The sequence below is a fragment of the Microtus pennsylvanicus genome, chromosome 12 (genome assembly GCF_037038515.1).
Source record: "Microtus pennsylvanicus isolate mMicPen1 chromosome 12, mMicPen1.hap1, whole genome shotgun sequence".
NCBI classification, from domain to species: domain Eukaryota; kingdom Metazoa; phylum Chordata; class Mammalia; order Rodentia; family Cricetidae; genus Microtus; species Microtus pennsylvanicus.
In genome coordinates, this window is record NC_134590.1 from 86565351 (window position 1) to 86580504 (window position 15154).

Genomic DNA, 15154 nt, shown 5'->3' on the forward strand with positions numbered 1-15154 from the left:
ACTGGGGACAACTAAAATTGCTCAAAACTGACTTTCTAACAAAATATCTTCACTTAGTACAAAATTAACCAATACACAAATTTGGACATAATTAAATATTAGTGCTATGCTCCTTTCCATTGAAACAAACTTACACTTTTGGAAAGCATCACTTCAGTTTGCCTATAACAAATATTCTTAAATAAGGAAGAAAGGGCTGATATAGACATAGAGATTCCTTTGCAGACTTTATTATTTTAGATTTATAGAACTTTCTTGTTTCATCCTGGCTGTTTTGGGTTTTGTTTTATTTTTATCTTTGCTTTAATGAGAATCTTATTAGGTACGGTGAAAATGCCTTGTGGCATAGAGACTATCGATGTCATGTTATTTAACATTAATCTAATTGGTCTTATTAATAAAAATTCAGAGACAGGTATCAGCATAAATGCTGAAAGATCAGAGGAGTAAAGGAGCCGGTCTCTAAAATAGAGTTTTCATTTCTACCAATTCTCAAACAGAAGGGGGCAAGATCTTGTCTCCACAAATCCTCAGACTAAATGCTGTCTCTACAAAGTCTCAGAATGCCTCCTGAATTCCAGTTCCCTTCTGCCTTATATTCCTTTTTCCACCCAGCCATATCACTACCTGTCTCCACTGCCCTAGTACTGAGATTAAAGTTGTGAGCCACCACCATTTGACTCTGTTTCTCTTACAGACTGATTCAACATCGCATAGGCCAAAGTGGCCTTGAACTAATAGAGATTTCTGTCTCCTGAGTACTGTGATTAAAGGTGTGTGCTACCACTGCCTAGCCTCTATGGCTAAATAGTGTGGCTAGTTCCACATTATGATCTTCAGTCAAGGTTTATTTGTTAAAGCACAAACAAAATATCACCACAAAGCTTTCTGGCTACTGGTTCTGGGGTGAGAAGGATGTGTGTGCAATTATGCACTTGTGTATTTGGGGCATCTGGAATACTGATAGCATTACAGGCAACTAGAGTCATTAAACTATTCAGAAAGGCAGGTTAGGATAATTAACTTTGGTTGTATAGAGTTTGAATATTACAGATTATAAAGAAATTAGGTAAAACTACTATGAACTGTATGAAATCTTACTAGGCCAATTTAGACAGTTTTGAAAAAGAGTTTGCCTTTAGAGTTTATTGTTTCCAAGGCACATTCATTTATTGTAAAAAAAAAATAGTATGAGGGAAATAGCTAAAGAATAGAAAAATTAGGTTTAAAAATTACGATTCTTCTACCAACACATAAAGCCTAGATAGAAAGTTCATGATTAATTGAACAGCCAGAATAATACACAAACTTTTTTAATAAGTTGAATATTTAGGCTCCTTTATTCTTCTTTGTTAAGATTTTATTGGACTAATTTATATTCTTAATGCAATATTCCTATCTAAAATTAAGATATATTTAATTGCTTTCCTTTTCAAAATTGTAAAATTTCAATACATACTAAACTGAATTATCATAGGAAGGCTAAAGGGGACGTTTAAGCACAAAGGCTTGTAGAGGATGCTCTTTCCCCAAAAGTTTCTAAAGAAAGCCCAGAAAAACCAAAAACAAAGCACAACTGTGTAATTGGACTAATTTAAATCATGCATTTAACTAAAATACTTAGTGATTAAAAAAAAGTCATACTGTTTAATTGGAAACCTGAAACATGTATGCATTATACATAAACTCATAAATGTGTGTGTGTACTTACTTGGTTATCAATGGGACACAAAGAGGTAAAGACTGAGATAATTTTTATATCTGCTACAAAGCAATATTTGCTCTTTTGGATTGTCTCTAGTTTTCTGTGGCACATCTTCTCCATGCAAACAGTATCAATCTGCAGTGTGTTGGACTTCAATGTATCAGGGACTAGGAGAGAAGAAGCTACCCTATAATACAGAAATGCATACCCTGTGACTTTAGTAAACTCTATAAGTAGGTATACTGCTAAACTTGTCCATCTGAAAAGTCCTCTGATGAGTTAACATAACCAGGTTTTATATATAAACAAATAGTTTCCTGAAATAGTAATGTTTGATGAATAATTATTGAATTATATGAATGTCTCTATATTCCGATGAAATTAATCAGTTTTAAAGATAGAGATCACATTCTATGACTTTTGATCCCTCTGAAACTTAGGGAAAGAATAACTGCTCTTTGTAAGTGAACTGTACATTTGTTTTCCAGTAAATTAATTTAGCTTTCAATATTTTATTAAATTTCAGTCTCATAAAAGAAGTATTTTTTTACAGAAATGAGACAAAGAGGACACTGTTATAAAATAGGAAGGTTTTGGTAGAAGGTCTAAGAAAAGACATTGTAAATCTTTCACAAAATGCTCCATATATCACCCAAAGTGCTTATTTGCCATCTTCATATCAAGATGCTTTGTTGTCAGTGATAAGAACACAGAAGTAAGACAGACTTCCCATTTATGAGTTCAGCAATGATGGGCAAAATGCATTTGGATCCTCTACTCTCATTCCCTCGTTACTCAGCAAGAATAAATAGAACACAGCACGTAGGACTGTTATGTGTAAAACATGTATCATCATATATAATACCTTCCATGTACTATTACTTTTATTTGCATATGATGATATTATCTGCTGAGCATATGCTGTTTATATAACAAAAACAATAAAAGATAAAAATGTGTTAGATGTCCTCTACTTTGCTATATCATTTCCACAATTCATGGAGTGTGGAGGACTCAGATATATTGCAACATCATTTCATTCTATTTTTTTATATTTACATGGTGTGGAGGCAGAGGTAGCAAACTATATATGTTTAGCAAGTTATGCTTCTCTCACATATTTGGACAAGAAACTGATTGCACTTAAGACTGCAAATGTTAGCAGATACCACCTATACCAGTTGGAGGAAGAGATGGGTAAATGCAAGTGCAAGAATACATTCGATAACCTAAAGTGCAATATGGTACAAATGGAACCTGGTGGTTCTAAAACAGCAAGACTTTGACATCCCAACACAGAAGAAGCAGAAGAAAGTTACCTTAAAAATAACTTTATGAAGATGATAGAGACACTCAAAGGAAATGGAAAATTCAGTAAATAATTCAAGGAATAGACAAAAAGTTGGGATAAATCAATAAATTCCATAAGAAAGACAAGAAAAAGCAGTCAAACAGGTGAAGGAAACAGTTCTAAACTAGAAAATTGAAATTAAAGTAATAAAGAACATAGAAACCAAGGGAATTCTGGAAATAGAAAATCTGAGTAAACAAACAGGAACTACAGATGCAAGCATAACCAACAGAACGCAAAAGATGGAAGAGATAACCTCTGGGATTGAGGATATGGTAAAGGAAATAGATACATCCATCAAAGAAATCATTAAAACCAACAAAAATCATAACACAAAATGTTTAGGAAATCTGGGGCATCATGAAAAGAATAAAACTAAGAATAATACCTCAAAGGCACAGAAATTATATTTAAATTATAGAAGAAAACACTCCCAATCTAAAGAAGGAAATGTCTATGAAGATACAAGAAGCTTATAAATACAAAATAGATTAGACTAAAAAAAAATTCCCTCACTACATAATAATCAAAACTCTAGACATATAGAATAAAGAAAGAATATTAAACACTGCAAAGAAGAATGAGCAAGTAACATATAATGGCAGATCCATCCGAATAACACCCATTTCTCAATGGAGATACTAAAAGCCAGAAGATCCTGGAAAAATATTATGCAGACACTTAGAGACCATGAATGCCAGACCATACTACTATACACAGCAAAACTTTCAATCACCATAGGCAGATAAAGCATGGTTTCTATGTTAAAACCATATTTAAATAATACCTATCCACAAATTCAGCCCTACAGAAAGTACTAGAAGAAAAACTTCAATCCAAGGAAATAAGCTACACTCATGAAAACACAGGTAATGGATTATCTCACACCAGCAAATCCCAAAAAAGGGGAAACAAACACACATACTACCACAAAAAATGAACAGAAATTAACAATCACTGGCCTTTAGTAACCCTTAGTTAAAAGGACACAATTGGCCTATAGAAAGACAGAGGAAAACAGAATGGATACACAGGAGTTGACCTTCTGCTACATATAAGAAACACATCTCAATTTCAAAGACAGATATTACCTCAGAGTAAGGGGTTGGGAAAAGATTTTCCAATCAAATGGACCTAAGAAACAAGCTGTTGTAGCTACCCTAACATCTAACAAAATAGACTTCAAACTAAAATTAATCAAAAGATATGAAGAAGGATATTTCATATTCATCAGTGGAAAAATCCATCAAGATGAAGTCTCAGTTCTGAAAATTTATGCCCCAAATACAAGGGCACCCACATATGTAAAAGAAACTTTACTGAAGCTTAAATCAAATATCAAACCCCCCATACTAAGAATGGGAGACTTTAATATCCCACTCTCACCACTGGATAGGTCTGCCAGACAGATACTTAACAGAGAAATAAGGGAATTAACAGATGTTATGACACAAATGAGCTTAAAAGACATCGATAGAACATTCTATCCAAACACAAAAGAATATATCTTCTCAGCACCTCGTTCACTGTTCTCTTAAACTGACCACATACTCAATCACAAAGGAAATCTCAACAGATATCAAATGAAAAGAATAACCTCTTATGTCTTATTGGATCATCACGGCTTAAAGTTAGGTTACAACAATAACACAAATTACAGAAAGTCTACAAACTCATTGAAAATGAATAATGCTCTATTGAGTCACCACTGGATCAAGGAAGATATAAAGAAAGATATTAAAGACTTTCTAGAATGAAATTGTCAATAAAAATTTATGTGCAACGTACCCAAACTTATGGGACACTTTGCTACAGTGCTAAGAAGAAAGTTCAGAAGAAGTGAGAGAAATCTCATACCATTGACTTAACATCATATCTGAAGGTACTAGAACAAAAAGAAGCAAACTCACTCTGCGGGTGTAGACTTCAGGAAATACTCAAACTGAGGGCTGAAATCAATAAAGTTGAAACAAAGAGAACAAATCAAATAATCAATGAAACAAAAGAGTTGGTTCTGTGAGAAAATAAACAAGATAGACAACACTTATCCAAAATAACAAAAAAGCAGAGAGAGAATATCCAAATCAACAAAATTAAAAATGAGCAGACACTGAGAAAATCCAGAAAATCATCAAGTCATATTTCAAAAATCTGTACTCCACAAAATTGGAAATTTTAAAATAAATGGACAATTTTCTGAAAAGGTACCATATACCAAATTCAATTAACATCAGATAAATAATTTAAATAGATCTATAACCTCTAAAAAAAACAGAAACAGTCATCAAAAGCCTCTCAACCAATAAAGGCCAGGAACTGATGGTTTCAGTTCAGAATTCTACCAGAATTTTAATGAAGAGATAATACCAATACTCATCAAATTGTTTCACACAGTAGAAACAAAAGAAACATTGTTGAACTCTTTTTATGAGGCTACAGTTACACTAATGCACAAAACACATGAAGATGAAACAAAGAAAGAGAATTGCAAACCAATTTTTGCCATGAACATTGATGCAAAAATAATAAAGAAAATACTAGCTAATGAATCCAAGAACACATATACACAAACAAAAATTATCCATTATGGTCAAGTAGGTTTCATGTGAGAGATACAGGGATGTTTCAACATACAAAAATCTGTCACTTTATTGTATCATATAAACAGACTGAAAGAAAAGAAAAAAAAACACATGATCATCTTGTTACATAATGAAAAAGCATTTGGCAAAATCCAACACCCCTTCATGATAAAAGTCTTGGAGAGATTGGGGATACAAGGAACATACCTAAATTGATTAAAGGCAATTTATAGCAAGCTGACAGCCAACAACAAATTAAATGGAGAGAAACTCAAAGCAATTGAACTAAAATCAGGAACAAGAAAGACTGTCTATTCTCTATATATCTATCAAGATGGTAGTCAGAGTTCAAGCTAGAGCAATAAGACAACAAAAGGGGATACAAATTGGAAAGGAAGAAGTAAAACTTCAGTTATCTGCAAATGATATGATAGTATCATAAGTAACCCCCAAAAATTCTACCAGAGAATTCCTAGAGCTGATAAACACCTTCAGTAATGTGGCATGATATAAGATATATATATATATATATATATATATATATATATATATATATATATATATACACACACACATAGATATATACATAGATATATGTATGTATATATATATATACAAATATATGCAAATGAGAAAGAAATCAGAGAAACATCACCCTCTATAATAGACACAAATAATATAAACTATCTCAGGGTAACTCTAACTAAACAAGTGAAAGTCCTGTGTAGCAAAAACTTTTTTCTTTTGTTTTTCAAGAAAAGGCATCTCTGTGTAACAGTACTGGCTATCCCAGAACTAGTTCTTGTAAACCAGGCTGGCTTCAAACTCACAGCGTTCCAGCTACCTCTGTCTTGCAAGTGAGGATTAAAGGCATGTGCCACCACCACCTGGCTAAGAACTTTAAATCTTTGAAGAAAGAAATTGAAGAAGATATTAGAAAATGTAAAGATCTCCCATGCTCTTGATAAGGTAGTATCAGAATTATAAAAATGTCAGTCTTAGCAAATGCAATATACAAATTCACGGCAATCCCCATCAAAATACCATTCCAATTCTTCAGAGATCTCAAAGGAATAATAGTCAACTTCATATGAGAAAAAAATCCAGGATAGCCAAAACAATCCTGAATAATAAAAGAACTTCTGGAGGCATCACCATCCCTGACTTAAGCTTTACTATACAACTACATTAACAAAAACAGCTTGGTAGAGGAATAAAAACAGACATGGAGACCAAATTAAAGATTCTAACATTAATCCACACACCCATGAATACATGATTTTTGACAAAGAAGTCAAAACTTTACAATGGAAAAAAGAAAACATCTTCAAAAAATGGTGTTGACATAACTGGATGTCAGCATATAGAAGAATGCAAACAGATGCATATTTATTGCCATGTACAAAACTCAAGTCTAAGTGGATCAAAGAGAAAGTGGAAAATAGCCTTGAGTGCATGGGCACAGAAGAGCACTTACTAAATATAATGCCAGTAGCACAGACATTGAGAGCAACAATCAATAAATTGGACTTTCTGAAACTGAAAAGCTTCTGTAAGCAAAAGGACATGGTAAATAAGTCAAAATGTCAGATTACATAATGGAAAAAGATCTTCAACAACCCCACATCTGACAAAATGCCTATCTTCAAAATGTATTAAAACACAAGAACCTAGGTATCAAAATACAAAATAATCCAATTTAAAAAATGGGATACAGATCTAAATAGAGATTTCTAAACAGAAGACTCTCAAATAGACCAAAGCCACTTAAATAATTGCTCAACGTCCTTAGTCATCAATGAAATGAAAAAAAAAATGACTCTGAGATATTATACCTGTCAGAATGGCTAAATTCAAACACAGTGTTGACAGATTATGCAGGAGAGGAAGTAAAGTGCAAACTTGTATGGTGCATGAACAAACTTTTATGGTGAGAGTGCAAACTTGTATGGCCACTTTGGAATTCAGGATAGTGATTTCTTAGAAAATTTGGAATCACTCTACCTCAAGAACCAGCATTATCACTCTTGCACTTATACACAGAGGATGCTCAATCATACCAAAAGAACACTGGCTCAACTATGTTCAGAGAAGATTCATAATTGCCAGAACCTGGAAACAATCTAGAATGTCTCACCACTGAAGAATGGGTAAAGAATATGTGTTACATTTACACAATGGTATATTACTCTGATGTAAAAAATAATGACATCATAAAAATTGTAGACAAATGCATGACCTAGAAAAAAAATCATCCTGAGTGAGTGAACCCATACCCAGAAAGACAAACACTGTATGTACTCATTCATACATAAGTGAATACTAGATATAAAGCAAGGGTTAAGCAGACTACAGTCCAGTCCACAGCTTCATAGAAGGTAGGAAACAAGGAGGACTCAAAGAGAGACTCATGCATTACCCTAGAATGGGGAAATAGATGAGATCTCCTGGGTAAAATGAGGATTGGGGTTTGGTAGAGAGATAATGGGAATGAAAGCATGAGTGAACAGGAAGGACGAGTAGGGATTAGGAGAGCAATGAAAGGGATATCTTGATAATGGGAGCCATTACAGGGTGAAGAAGAAACCAGTTCCTAGGGAATTCTCAAGAATCCACAAGGAGGACCCCAACTAAGACTACTAGCAATAATGGAGAGTGTGCCTGAGATTGCCTTCCCCTTCAATCAAATTGGTGACGACCATAATTTTCATCATAGAACCTACATCAAGTAGGGGATGGAAGCAGATGCAGTGTCCCACAGCCAGGTACCAGGTCGAGCTCCAGGACTCCAGTTGAAGAGAGGGAGGAGGGATCATATGAAGGGGGTCAAAATTATGATGGGGAAATCCACAGATACTGCTGTCCTGATCTTACGGGAGCTCATGGACTCTAGATCGACAGTTGGGGAGCCTACATGTGATTTAACTAGGCTTTATGCATGTGGGTGACAGTTGTGTATCTTGGTCTTTTTGAGGGGCTACTGGCAGTGGGACCAGGATCTATCCCTGGTGCATGAGCTGTCATTTTGGAGCCTCTTCCCTATGGTGGATATCTTGCTCAGCCCTGATGCAGGGGAGAGTGACTTGGCCCTGCCTCAACTTAATGTACCAGGCTTTGTTAACTACGCATGGGAGGCCCTATCCTTTCTGAGTGGATATGGGAGGTGGGGGAGATAGTGAGAGGAGGAAAAGGGGGAATTGTGGTTGATATATAAAATGAATAACATTTTTATAATTAAAAAAAAGATGGCAAATGTTTCATAACTACAGAATTGCCTTTGTAATGATAATACTATTGCTTAGATTCAGGAAGACAATGACAATTTTCAATATACTTGTGGGTTAAGAACTATAAACCTAGAAGGAAATTGAGGTTCAGTAGATGAGAAGAATGAGTCCAGTTATGTCAAAGCATTTAGTCAAGGTCAAGAAGTTTTTGAAAAGCCTAACAAGGCACAAAACGATTTTTCTTTTATACTTTGATTTCACAAGAGTTGATGCTCTCAAAATTATGCCTTCAGTAGATTAGAAATGAAATTAAAATCTCAAATGATTCACAATAAGGAGGCAGCGTAAATTTATTACAGAGATGAACAATGTGCATATGTAAATTACTGTTTTGGGGCTAATAAACAGGTGCACATATCACATTATTTTGGTTTCTCCCCATACTTGAGAAGAAAGAAGCCACACTCAAAATGCAGTCTGACTTCAATATCTTACCTGTAGGCTCACTTGTCTTCCAGTTCAGATTGATCCCAAGGACTTGCCCAGTTATTGAAGCACTCTTTCACAGACTATACCCCAGCATATGTACAATTTCTTATTGTAAGGGCTTGGAAATTCTTTATACTAGTTTGTTTTTGCAAACAAATTGATAGAGTAGGATGTAGCTCAGTGTTAGAGCAGTGACCTATCATATAAGTGGTCTCAGGTTCAATTCTGAGCATCGCCCCAAATTAATGTATCAAATTATTTCTTTTTTCTACAGTGCTTTTTATATAACTTTTGTTCTAAGACTATGTTGTGAGAAAGAAAAATTGAGAACAAAAGTTAATTTTGTTTAGAGTCTAAGATTTTGTTACTTTAATAAAATTTACTCAAATACACTGATTCTCAGCCATATAATGGTGTGGCCCTTTAATACCTCATATGTGGTTACCCTCAACCATAAAATTATTTTCATTTTTACTTTATAACTGTGATTTCATTACTTTTATGAATCATACTGCAAATATTTTGGAGATAGTGGTTTGTCAAAGGGGACATGACTAATAGTTATTGGGATAACTATTTTGGCTTTTATATGTTTGCTTTATCTTGATTTACAATTTATAGAATATTTTACAAAGTAGACATAGAGAACAACTGACAGTAGAAATTTGTACTATTCCCTCTTCTTGGAACTAACTGTATATTTTAAACATCTTCCATGAGCTGGAAAGATACCTCAAGTAAAGACTCTTGCTGCGGAGTCTCACATCCTCCTTTCAATCTCTGAGGTTCATATGATTGAAAGACAGAACAAACTCAAACAAGATATCCTCTGTCTTCACCATTTGACTATGGCACAAAAAAGTAATACACACACACACACACACACAGTAAATAAATAACACAAATACATAAAAAACTCATTTAAAAACTATCCACACCAAAAGTATTATGTATTCGTGAGATTCTTTGTCATGAAGCTATTATTTCTAGAACATTCTTTTTGGGGGGAGGGGGGCTTGGTTTTTTTTGAGACAGATTTCTCTGTAGCTTTGGAGCCTCTCCCGGAATTAGCTCTTGTAGACCAGGCTGGCCCCAAACTCAGAGATTCGTCTGCCTCTGTCTCCCGAGTGCTGGGATTAAAGGTGTGTGCCACCACCACCTGGTCTTCTAGAACAGTTTTAAACAGTTTTATTGTCAACATAGTTTGATGGAGATAGAACTTAATGATAATTATTTATAATATCTTATTTCCACTCATCAATTAACTATTTGAATAGAGTAATTGATTTACAGCAAATGTAAATATCCCCTAGGGTTCACCAAAATTCCTAAATTAAATTATGTTCATATCTTAAATCCCAAACCAAAACACTAAGATTTCCAAGTTTGAGCTATTATTCTGCCACTCAAATATAATTTATCACAATCTAAAAATATAGAGGAGATTTGTTTTTTCACATGAAAAGAGAGTCTGATAGAATATCTTAGGTATGATTTTAGAAAAAAAAAATCCCTTATGCCCCATGAGTTTGCATGATGATTTCTGTGTTTTATGGTAATGGCATTTCATTACCTAGCTGACCACATAAACATGGATAAGCCCAAAATTTCTCAATACTTTAACCCTGTGCCAAAAAAACTTTTAAGCAGCACTAAATGAGAAATTCAATTTTGCCTAAAATTGACACTCTAAGATTTAACACACACACACACACACACACACACATGCATGTACAAGTACACACATATACATGCAGATAAAGACAGAGAAATGTGGACTGAGGTTTCTGTCCCACTAGGCCCCATAACTATTTGGTCCCAAATAAACACACAGAGGTCTACATTAATCATAAACTGATTGGCCTATTACCTCAGGCTTCTTATTTACTCTTTGTAGTAATAGGAGCGGCGGGGCTGCGTCCCCAACACCCCAGCCGCCTACCCAGCTAGCTTATGCCCCGAAATATTTACACACAAATTGTATTCATTTAAAGACTGCTTGGCCCTTTGCTCTAGCCCTTACTGGCTAATTCTGATATCCCGATCAACCCATTTCTAATGAACTGTAGCACCGGTCTTACCAGGAAGATTCTAGCCTATGTCCATCCTGGGTCGGACCTTCATCGAGTGTGTCTGCCAGGGAGCCGGGCATGGCGTCTCTGCTGAGGCGTCTGCTCCCGAGAAGAGAGCTGTTGAGTCTGACCTCACTTCCTCTTCCTCCCGGCATTCTGTTCTGTTTACTCCACCTACCTATGTCCTAACCAATAAAAAAGGGCCAAGGCAGTTCCTTTATTAGCCAATGACCTTCCTCCATCAACTCTTTTATTAGATTATATTAGCCCATAATTCTTGTCTGTGTTACCCATGTGGCTTGGTACCTTTTTTGATGAGGCAGTCACATCTTGCTTCCTCTGTGTCTGGACTATAACTGCAGACTGAATCTTTCCTCTCCCTAGAATTCTCCTGTTCTTCTCATCCCACCTATACTTCCTGTCTGGTTGGCCCAACTATACTTTTTGCTTGGCTACTGGCTAATGAAAGTTTTAGTAAAATACAATTGACAGGGTACAGACTATTGTCCCACAACAGAGAAAGAATAAAAAGAAGGGGTAAGGAGGGAGGAGATAAGAAATGGAACAAGAAGAAGACAAAGGCAATCTGTATGTAGGATAGAAACTAACAACAGTTCAAGAAGATAATGTAGTGACAGCTTAGTTGAACTTAAATATTTCAAATGAATGTGCTATGTTTGCAACATGCTGTCAAAGGAGCCTAATGCAATTATACTAAAATAATATCTAGTAATAAATTTTCATATAAATATCTGCTCACTCTCTGATAATGGATCCCTGTCTTCTTGTACTTTTGTAGATACCGACTCCACAGAGAAGACCTTTCATTTGTTGTAGCAGAAAAGGGACACTGGATAGCTGCAGAGCTCAGAAGTGGGAAGGAAGACTCTGGGCTAGAAAGGACTTAAAGCAGCTTTCTTCTGGCAGCTCTGGCAGAGCCTCGCTCAACATCTAATGCTGAGTTGCCACATGTGCTGGCTTATGAGTGTACCATCCCCATTTCTGACTTCTGTCCTATCACCTTCCTTTCCTTACTGGTCTAGAGGACAATTCCATTTGTATTAAGTTGTGAAAAACTCTAGGTTTCTTTGTTGGATTCACTCTGGCACTTGTTTCTGAGTCTTCTCTAGTACCCCCTCAAATGTCCCTGTTTCCTCTCCTGTGATATTTCATAATACTTTCTTTTTTCTTTTCTTTTTTTTTTTTTTTGTGTGTGTGTTTCAAGACAAAGTTTCTCTGTAGTTTTGGTTCCTGTCCTTGAACTAGCTCTTGTAGACTTTGTAGACCAGGCTGGCCTCGAACTCACAGAGATTCACATGCCTCTGCATCCCCAGTGCTGGGATTAAAGGTGTGTGCCACCACTCCACATGTCTTTTCACATCCACTCTCACATCTTTGGGGTTTCATCCCAACATCCCATTTCCATTTTCAAATTGTAGAGCAAATTCATGTTGCATCTTAACAAACCATTAAATAAAATGCTGTTACACAAAGTCCAGAAAATCAAGGAGGGATGGAGAGAAGAAGCAAATAGATCCCTTGATGTTTAATACATAAAACAGGTCTAGACACTGTTAAGAGTTAACAATTATCACGATTAGAATGTGAAGTCCCCTATCTCCACCATACTCAACTATCAAAGGATTGTTCTCTAATTAGTGACAGCACTGGAGGCTCTAACCCCATCAAGTGATTAACTAATGCATTAGGTGAGTTCATAGATGAATGTGATATCAAAGGTATCATCTACCTAAAGGAAGTATGCCACAAGAATTTCTCTGAAAATAACATCCTGTCCCTCACTAACATGAACTGACCAGACTCCTCCCACATTCTGATACCCTGTAATAACCTTTCTTGACTCTGGCCCACAGTTATGGAGCTAGCAGAACCAGGATCTGACTTCTATGAAGTCATCGGCTGAAATTAACCGGGTACTTTGTCACTGCCATGCAAAACTGACTAAAACTGGTGAACAACACTTAAAGCAAATGCAATGAATGACATACAAATATAACTACCATCAGCATAGAGACATGAGTTTGTGTCTTGGAAAGTCACCCTTCACTCTCTCTGACTCACCCAATCACCTTTCCCAGTCACTGTGCTGAATGTTACTCCATTAACTGAACTTTCTTATAAAAGTCCTTGACTTACAAGTTAAAGAGAGTTTAAACTTCAAGTGTGTAATGAGTCACTGGGAAGTATCAACCCAATAAGCAACAAACAATGCTAAATGGTAAGAAATCTAATGTAGTAATGATGAATATTGGTTATAAAATTAATAAGTTAAAATACCAACTAGACCTCAATTTTAAATTTAAATAAAGAGTTTAATTGAATAGACAACAAATGAAACAGAATGGACTTGTGTCCTAGTGTTTCTTGCCTAACATTTTGAAGAAGTTAAGGAATATAATTCAGTACAGGTAAAAATTCTGGAAATATAATTCATGGCTAACATGGACAAATGTGCGCAGAAACAACTAGAGAAAATGAGGCGATTATCACATTACAGAAAACTTCAGCATCTCCCGTTATTTAAAGTATAGAAAGTAAAAAAAAAAAAGGTAAGCTTCACAGCCATCAACACTAATGAACAAGAGGTCACAGACTTGCGAAGTTATAAATATGCATGGTGATGATGTTAAATTTAACAGTACAGTCTAAACTTCGTAACTAATTCTTTGAGAATTCTACTTATTGTGTTTTGATCCTATGATTGTGTTTTGATCCTATTCAATCCCTTCCTGATCCAGTGTCCATTCCAGGACCATTTACCATTGTATCCTCATTCTTTTTTGTTTCTCTTTTGTAGTTTTGGGCCCAAATAATCCAATTAATTTGCCTATTTATCTTGGCTGTGGGGATTCCACTGAGTGTGCTATGTGTACCTTGGTCCAAACCTTAATTAAAACTGACTCTCCTTTTCCCAGCAGCTATCAAATACAAATAGTTTCTCAGCTAGGGATGGAACTCCCCTTTATGCTGGGATTTTGTCTGGCTTTTCTAGTACAGCTCTTTGGTATGCTAGCTCAACTGCTACGAGTTAATTTGTGCAACTGCCCAATGCTAGGAAACAGCCCCACTGTTGTCATCCACTTGCCTCTGGCTCTTAACAATCTTTCTCACCCTTCTTCTATCAAGATACCTGGACTTTGTGTGTGATATAGATATCAAACGTAAGTCCTAGCACTCCAGAGTCTCCTGTTCTCTGTACCTTGATTATTCACACTCTAAGTAAATATATATCTATTATTTTAATCAAATGTGATTATTACATTTTCCAGTTGCCAAGACAATCAAGTTATCTAAAGATGTGCTGTGTAAATCTAAACGGTAAGAAGGACCTACCAGGTGTTTCTCAAAGGAAAGACTAAAATATTATACCTATATTTACTATCATGCCTGAAAATAATCTCACAAAATAAAGCTCTTGCTGGCTTTGTTATAGTTGTCTTCCCAGGACTATTCTTCGACAATATCCCCTTGTTTATCCACTTGCTTATTTGTATTGATTACCTGCATGCAATCACAATCCTCTAAACTGTCCTGCAAGGGCTGTTTCCACTTGCCCTATATAAAATAGGAGAGGTTATCATCAACTCACCAAAAATACCTTCTATAATTATCTACTTCCAAACTTTCTTTTAACTTTAACAACTTAAAATGATACTTTCTAGTCTCTCTAACTCAGAATTTGTGGTTCTTAATTGACTGAATTCTTT